This window comes from Astatotilapia calliptera, chromosome 19 (assembly GCF_964374335.1).
Source record: "Astatotilapia calliptera chromosome 19, fAstCal68.1, whole genome shotgun sequence".
Classification (NCBI taxonomy): domain Eukaryota; kingdom Metazoa; phylum Chordata; class Actinopteri; order Cichliformes; family Cichlidae; genus Astatotilapia; species Astatotilapia calliptera.
In genome coordinates, this window is record NC_137440.1 from 15,423,520 (window position 1) to 15,432,782 (window position 9,263).

The 9,263-nt window shown below is 37.5% G+C and overlaps 1 long non-coding RNA gene across 1 annotated transcript; it reads right to left on the reverse strand.

The window, feature by feature from the left end:
- Positions 1–669: 669 nt before the first annotated feature.
- LOC145422439 (uncharacterized) lies at positions 670–1,646 on the reverse strand. The gene is made up of 2 exons (XR_013903725.1): positions 1,507–1,646; positions 670–918 (listed from the first exon to the last, which is right to left on the reverse strand). It is a non-coding gene; the product is annotated as an uncharacterized LOC145422439 (long non-coding RNA).
- Positions 1,647–9,263: the final 7,617 nt, after the last annotated feature.

Sequence of the window (9,263 nt, forward strand, 5' to 3'; positions counted from 1 at the left end):
TAGACCCATAATTTGTTATCATGAACAGTGGATCGATGAAGTGTCACATCTCTCAAACTTGATGTGAAAAGTGGAATCCAAGACACCTTGAGGTCCTCAGCACCCAGTGACGCCAATACAACAGATCAGAACGGATGTTAAAGTGAGATTTTGTTTGGATAAGACTGCTGCAGTGGAAACAAATAAAGGACTTTGACTTTACAATGAGAATGGAGACAGGTTCTGTGTTTATCTATGTCTATTGCCTCAGCTCCTCTCTCATCATGTTTTCCCTCATATAGCAATGTGGATTATCTTTTTAAAATATATGATTGAACTTGACAATATGGTTACTCAAACATACACAGCTAATCCAGCATGTCCAAATTAACACTGTCGGATTTGATTTCAACACTATTAAAGTGTCTATATGGGTCCACACCAGAGAGTGTTAATTTAACTCTTTTTGGAGAGTTGGTACGTTAACTCTGATTTAGTGTTAAACACCAAATCTGTCTGGAGTTGATAATTTAACACTTGGTGTTAAGAGTTTATATATTAACTCTCAAAGAGCATTTTAGTTTAACTACGTAAGAGTTATCTTCTAATTCATTCTAAAAAGCGGGAATTTTACTGTTCTGAACTTCTAGAAATTTCTTTTGGAAATAAACATTTACTAAAAAGATGCAATGGTTTTTGAAAAACATTTATTCTGAACTGTGCACCACAATTTCAAAACATTTTCTGAAAGATGTAACAGTATACATGTTCTCACTTTCATTAGAATTTTGTTTATCAAAAGGTCTGACATGGTAAATGCAAATAACAGCATTCTCATCACTTATTTCTTCAATACAATATGCATGTCCTTCATTCATCCCTTTGTGGAACTTTAACGCACTTCTGCTCTCCCCCATATTCCATCTTCACAAGCATATCCTGTGCGGAGATTGAATAAAAATTAGTTGACACCAATTAATGGCACAAATAATCCAGTAAACAATTGCAGCACAGTAAAAAAAAAAAGGAATCCTCTTTGAGCCATTACTTGTGTAAAGTATTTTCCCAAAAGACAAAGACACAGGCAACAGGTATACTGAACTAAATGTAAAACCTCAACCTTTTTCATTTTTACCTAAACCGTGTGCACAAAACTCTGGAGGGATCTATGCTAACGTAGAACCCAGTCAGGACGTCTGCTACTGCTGTTTGCTCGTTTTTTAATTTATTTTATGGGCGATCGTTTTCAGGCTTCAAGTAGCACCATTATACCAACATTTCACATTCTAGACATTGTTTTAGGTGTATTTGACCAAACGTTTGACTGAAAATTCACATGCAAGCTTTTTTCAAGGCTGTGGTATTTGCCCGCAAACAATACCTTTCAGCTAGCTAAAACAGAATATTATGCTATCAGCGAGCAACATGGCTAATGCCTTTCACACAGCTTTGTCTCAACTCCAAAGAGCCACAGAAGTAAAAGCTCATAATAACAATTGAAACAATCTTTGAAAAAAAATGACTTACCAAGCATGGCAAACAACTCAAATATGTAGAGCAAAATGTTCTGAAACGGCTTCACTTCAGCTTCGATTGGAGCCGTGCTGGGGGCGGAGTCTGTGAATTTACTCTGTTGGTGTCATAGCCCCTGTAGGAGTTCAGAGTTAAGAGGTCAAGAGTTAATGTTTCCATTGTAACACCTCCAGATTTGACAGAGAAACACTCATTTTTAACACTCGATTTTAACTACTATCATTTTACACCTCAGAGTTACATTAAAAGAATGTGACTCTGCTTAGAGTAAAATTAACTCTACTTTTGCAAGGAGACTATTAACACCAAAAAATCTAACACTTTTGAATTTGCTGTGTAGAAGAGGAGTTAAAGATGTACACTGGTCTATTGTCTGAACAGGAAGTGAAAATTCAACTGGTGTATGCAAAGGTACAACATTTCTTTACCGGCCCCTCTTCAATTTTGTTTTACTGAAAGCATCTGCCAGCATTGCTGCCATTTCCTTCTAGACCTTCTTTAGGGAGGTTTCAATTCTCCGACTGGGAGTGGAAAGTATTCTGACAAGAGCAAAGTGAAATATTACTTTAAACTTTAAAGAAAGAAAAAGTGACAAGCAAAAGTAGCACTGGGCCACTGCGTATACTGATATCTATATGAAAAGCAATGGAAATAAAGAGTTCCCACATGTCTCAGCTAAAATCAGACACAAGTTGGTGAGGAGCTGCAAAAGAAAATGACTATTTATTCACTTAATGTGAAAAAAAAAAAACAACCCAAAAGTGGAGAAGCACTTAAACACACAAAGAAGGTCAGTATAGCAGCTAATCTGAAAAAAAAAAAAAAACTCTCGTCCTTTTCCTCAAAAACGTAGGCATTTAAAAATTAATCATCCTATTAACATTAACCACAAATGCTTTTTTGCTTGCTGATCGGTAGCAGTGCCCTAAGAGGCAAGTCTGTCACACTGGAGGATGGTGTCTATCTTTGAAACATAGCTATAGGTTAAGCTATTTGATAAGGTATTTGATGTGTTGTTTAAACAAACACAGGCCATATCAGAGCAAAGCTGTAATAATGGTGCAACATGACTACACACAAAGAACTTTGACAATTTCACCATGTTCTTCTCTACTACACCTGCTCGCCTAGAGTCAGTAGAATAGCGAATACGAGCTGTTTAGGTGCCTCGTGTGTGTGTGTGTGTGTGTGTGTGTGTGTGTGTAGGGGATTGGGGGGGTACAGTTCCCCCTGGTGCACTCAGAGGCTGGTAATTGGAGAGATACAAGCAAGATTGCTGACACATGACTTGTTCTAGCTGGGAGGCCTGAATCCTGCCTTTCTTCCATTCCTTCATTCCATTCATGTCCACTGGGCAGAGGAGCAGAGACCAGAGAACAAAGGCTGTTAAATCACATAGCCCCAATTTTAGCTGCTCCCACTTAACCAGCCTTGGATTAAATTGGCTTTCAGTTCTCTTTGCACTGAAAGCTGGCTGAACCCACAATTCACATAATGATGGGGCCTTTATCCTTAGTCTTTTGGTATAACTTTAGATTACAGTCTGCATCTATACAGTGCAATATTTTGTCCACCAGTACGTTTACAGTAAGTGGACACTGGTAGACTTTAAGTTGTGTTATAAGGATAACAGTTCGTGGCCTTTGAGCAGACGTCTCATGTAGGTAATTTATGAAAACTCAGTAACCAATCTACTAATTTTATTCCCCATCACTAGGGGGAACATAACAGCATGTTTGACAGTTACAGGGCACAATGTAACCCCCTCAAAATAAAATAATGTCGGCATCTGAAAAATGCTATCAGCTGCCCTTTACCCCACCTGCAAATTTCATCACTGCTCACTTACCCATGGCCTTGTGTGTGTTGAGTTTTTAAGCAAATTATGCATAACAGGCTCTTTCAGAGGAGCAGGCTATATCACAATGCTCTATTGTATAGATACTAGTGAGTACAGTTACACTTTCCCTTTATTTCCAACATCTGCTCCTTAATACTCTGAGCATTTTCAGCAGTGCTAATATTTAACTGTTCCATATGTTTGCCGAATAACTATAAATATCCAACTGTTGCCTGTTTACATACCCCACTGTTGCAGAGTTTGCTGGTTTGCATTTGGAGTCATTCTGGCAGCGTTTCTTGGCACCAGACAAATGTTAAGTTCAATGTGCAATTTCTTTTAGCTGTTTTTCCTCTCTGCCAACTCCTGGGGGAAAGTTGCTGCTAAATGCTCAAACTTGTTTACCAGCATGTTGAGGCTGAAAACAGCGCTGTGCAAAACACACCAAAACAGTAAATTAGTGAGCTGGAAAGTAAACTGACCCTGAATTGGATAAGCAGTTAAGTGGATTGGATGGATTTATTTTTCCATGCACTATTATCTCAAGCAGAAATTGGTGGTTATAAATGGCTATCCAATACAAAGTGTGGTAAATTCAATGAGTCTTTACAATTCGCCATAAAGAACCTTAAGTGAAGTGAAATGCATTTTCATTTATGAGACAACACAGAGCAGCGAAGCTTTTCTGGGTTTCAGAAGCTTAGACAATCATTTCATGGCAGAAAGTTTAAGGTGGAAGAGAGTTACAGATATTCTCTCTGTCACCGTCTCCGAATGAGTCACCATCCAGGCTGCAACATGCAGCAGATGATATCCCACGCGTCCTGCCAGGAAACTCATTACAATGAGTTAAATGCATGTCTTCGCCTCCTCTCAGCTTCCACCCCTGCAGTACTTGACTCAGCCCCTGTCCCCCTCTTCTCTGCCCACCTTTTATATCTCTTTCCTGTTGTCTTCATTCATATTGTGATTAAATCTACTTTTTTGATCTTCTAGTCTGTTTCTTTCTGTCTGTTGCCATTTCATTTTGCATAGCTCATTTTCTCATTCACTGGAGTGGAAATGCATAAAAAAAACCTCACAAATGCTCCAAATTCTGACAAATATTCAGTGTCTCAGTTTGCAATTTTTCTATTGTCCTTCAGCATTTCTACCCTCATTCTTTCACTCTTGTCTTGCTTCTCGTGCCCTCTCACAAACCCTTTTGTCTACCGCCGTCTGTGAGTCATTATATTTGTCTGCAAAGGCACTTCTCTGAGTCCTGTTATGCATTTTTCTTGCAGGAAGACAAAAGGCCAACAGCACCACTGACTCCCCATAGGCCTGTACATCCAAGTGTCTGTTCCTCCACTTACTGAGAAATAGTAACGACATATTAATAAAATCAATAACTACTGAATTTAGTTTGTTTTATATTGCACCAATTCACAACAGTTGACTGCATGCTAAAGATCCTAAAACTTTGGAATAGTATTGACTGACACATTAATTGTTTCAGTTGGCCTCAAGTGATTCAAACAATTAAAAAAAAAACATTGTGTCAAACTATCAAACCACTGCATGAAGTCATGAGAAAACATGAGATTTAACATTCTGACAAAATGTCATACATAAATATTCAAGTGAAAAATTCTTGAAAAGTTGAAAAGTTTCTTTGATTTCTCTAAGTTTTGCAGGAAACTTTGAGTAATCAAATGCATCCCAATAGGGATCATTCTTTTCTCTGGACCTAATCCTAGAAATGACATTTAAAAAAAAATTATTCTGGTTGAATTGCACTCATGAGCAGTGCTAGAAATACTGTGACCTGAAAAAGAGCTCAAAAAACCAATAAAGATGAGACTAATGACTGGGTCAATGGTGGACTGATACTTCATGAATATTACAAATAATAAGGCATGCTGTCAATCTATGTCCAGTGTCTGACTACTATGGAGTCCAGGCAGCTTACTGATATACATACAAGGACTTTGGTGTCAGGGTCATTTTACACAGGATTTATATTGACAGCACAGTTGGCCTTACTCCCATATTGTCACATATAAGTGCTTGTCAGGAACTGCTTGGCATCGCATTTAAACACACTGAGAAAGTGTCATTTTTCAGTTTGTAAAGTTAAAGTGAAGGACCGTAAATGTAATCCCTTTTGCTAAATTTAACCAAGTAGCTTTTGGTGTCTATTCCTAGCCAGTGTGTGAAAACTCAAGTACAAAAATTAAGATTAAATTAATTAGCAAGTGAAATCAAACATTTTAGAGGTTCATGAGGGAGCTGGACCCTATACCAGCAAGAGTAGCTTTCTTCTACTAAAGTGTACTTGCTCCATTAGATCTGAATATATTTAATCACACTTATTTTATGCATTTATGCGCATTCATTAAAATGGCAGTCCAAGGTCTGCTTGTATACGTAGTAACAATCATGCTAAATTATGACTAATTCATTATTAAAATATTTTAAAGACACAAGAAAAAACTGTAAATCAAATGTCTTTAAATGTAAATATGAACTCAGGGTGTACTATGCTTAACAAAAATGAGTAGCATGACATAAAAGATTTCAGTGTTTTCCCCCAAATGCACCCTCATTCACCTCTAAGTTAACTCGTGGGATCAAGGGTGACAATTAAACAAATAAATGGACTATTTCCTTTGCTTCTTAATTATTTTAAAGCCAACGGAGAATCTTTGTTTAAATGATAGGTATTTCTCTTTACTACAACCTAAATAAAGACAACTAAAATGCAAGGTTCTAGGAGGAAACAGCTTTTTAATACTTAAGAAAAGCAGCAGACATCCAATATTGATGATTAGGGTTATGACTTGTGTAATGAAATACAGATTTTTGCTTAAAAATACATGCACAGTTTGTTCATGTGGGAGTAGGACAGTGATTAACAAAACTATGTTTTCAGTCAAGTTTGAACTTTATGTTCAGAGTGACCATGTAACTATTAAGATAAAAGGCTGAAACTTTTATCTTAGGTCAGCATAAAGATGAGCTGATGATACTTGAGAAAACAGTGAGTGCGGTCACCATGACATGCTGAGAAAATGAAGAGGCAGACAATATTGCCTGCTACCTAAATTATCTCCAACTTTTACTTTTATTACTAACCATTTTTAATTGATGTAGAAAAAAAATCTTTGAAAAAGTATTTAGTTTCTCTCCTTGTAAAGTACACAGCCAACAATCTGACAGCAAGTATTAGTCACACACGGCACTTGGTGATGCAAGATTAGTCATCTCGTCTTGAAGGCTCATCCTCATTCATTCTCACACACATAAATGCACGCAGCACGCCACTGCATGCGACCAAATGTACTTTTCGTTTTATTTCACATCAACAAAGAGAAAAGAAAATGCAGAGAACTGCTGTCCCACTATAACGTCATATGACAATTAAAAAAAAAAAAAAAACTGTGTGGAAGGAACACAGTTTTTCCATCCTCACATTATCCACTTAGCTCCAGTGACTGCTTTGGTCTGACTTCAGTGCAACATGGACCTCAATGGCTGCAGTCCTATTGTTAGAGAAAATCCATCAATGTTGTCTCCTCCCCCCCACCGTCATTCAATCCTTTTTATTTAGACAGTCATGGAACTCCTGAGTTTTTTGTCAACATATACTAGATGAATATTTAGTCCTATCAAAGCACATGGCCATGCCACGGCTGACCTGCAAAGTTATTATCTAATCTCAGGCCTTTGGTAAAAGACATCTGGCTCATGATCAGCTCATGACCCAGCTGTTTATGTTCTTCAAAGTTTGCCTTAGTCTTTAATATACTCGATACTAAAATCATTGGCAAACGGTGCTTTTAACCACTTATGTCATCATATCCTGACCTCCAGAGCACTGCAGGATGTTTAAAGACACTGTTTGGGGGTAATAGTACATCCGATCTCAGTGAGTATTGGCGATTCTCTGCCAGAAAACTGTAGACTGGCCTTCAGTGTTAGAAGTGGGCAGTTGCCCTTAGTGGATTCAAGTTCAACTATCCTGAGGTGAAAATGGAAAATAGGATTAACTTGTGAACTGATGTGGTATCAGCAGTGAAGAAGACAATATTTTCAATATTTTTGAAATACACTATTGAACAAAAAAGCAAAGATTGAGGGCATATTTCTCAATTTACATTGTATCTATGATTAAAAACTTTGTATAATGAGCTTGTCGAAAATGTTGGGTGCCTTTTGCTTAAACCCAAGGTCCACTCACTGGATTTTTCACTCAAGCTAACGAGAGTACATTGTTTTGTCAAGCAAAGTTTTCTGTATTTGTTGTGAATGACAGCCCTTAGAGCACAGGAGTGTTGTCATCCAACTAGCTTTCAACTCCTCAAAAGACATGTAACAACTGTGGGGAGCGCTTCACTGTGAAACAGCAAGGACTCTGGGAGAAAAAAAAAGAGAAATATGACTGAACAGAAGAGACAACACCTGTTATCCCTGAACAATAAACTATACCTGTCACAGCAGCTGGGGGAAGAGGTCAAAGTGTCAGGAAAACCTGCATGTGGCCTGAGGTACAAAAGAGTTTTTGTAGTTTGTGTGACTGCCATTATTTCGATACACAAAATAAAGGCATACACAACAACATCTTTCATTTATAGCTGAAATAGTTAAAATTCGAGCATGTTACAGTATGACATGCTAAAAGGGCTTAGCAAATGAAGATCCCCATACAGTCATTGCATGGTCTCACATCCGGACCCCTGCTGTTTTCCTGTCACTGTCTGCCTCTTCTTTGTTTCCACTTGTCAGCTCTCAGGAGGAATCAGAGGGAAAGAGATTCAGGATGAAGGAGACAAGTGAAACTGAGTGCATTCTGTCCAAACTAAAGATATCTCTGAATCAGTCTCCTCCTCCCTTTCACTGTCACTGTCACTTTCAATCTCTGTCCCTTCTACTTTGTCTCCCTTTGTGTCATACACTACCTAAAGTTTAGTTCAAGAAAAAGTTTTGTTGGAAACAAAAGTCAGACGATGCCTTTTGGTTAAAACTTTACACCAAAGACATGATTCTTTGACATGATTGATTTTTTCTGAGCAAGTACCTAATGTGATGTTATATACGTACACATATATAATAAAGTATATTTTAAAAAATTAATTTGGGATTAAAGCTGCTATTAGGTACAATGGTACAAAACTGCTCTGTGAACCTAAAGCATTTCAATTATTTTCTCACCATTTTTCTATGCTTCAATTAAAGAGACCTGCTTGATTCTATCAAAGTCTTTAAAGATATACAAAAGAAAATTACATGCCTTTCTCTTGCTTTTAACTCTGCATGCAAGACAAACAGTCTTCACAAACTCATTAGTGAAATCAACAGGCTGATAAAATGCCTGGAGACCCAACAGCTATAAAGCTGAGTCCATACAAAGGGAAGCAAAGAATTGTACTCATAACTGTGATGTGAGGCCAACATGCTTTTGATCTCCATGTGATGCTTTATTGTTCCTTTACTAACTGCAGGGAGAACTAGGGCACTGTCCATCATTTTAAATGTGTAATATTCTGATTGTAGTACTAAAATAGGACTTTTTTAAGTCTAATTAATGGTCTTGGTAATTTACTGCAAAATGATGAATGGGGACAAGTGTGAAGAGTTATCCAGTGTGGTTCTTAGACAGTCCTGATTCACTATGCTGTGTAAATCTTTGAACAAATTGTTATCAAGCAACAGCCTTGTTGAACTGAATGACTGAAAAGTACAAGTTATGTGACTTCAAAAGTATTTTCACACTGCAGCATCTAAAGGTCAAAAAAATGTAAACGTGTGAGACACTCTGCTATGCTCTTCGTGTGATGGAAACAGATTGTGATCTGTGGAAATGAGAGCTTTATTTTCTAAGAGTTTTTTAGTGTCTTAAAAGGCAAAGATAAGAAGGAATATTAAGCAG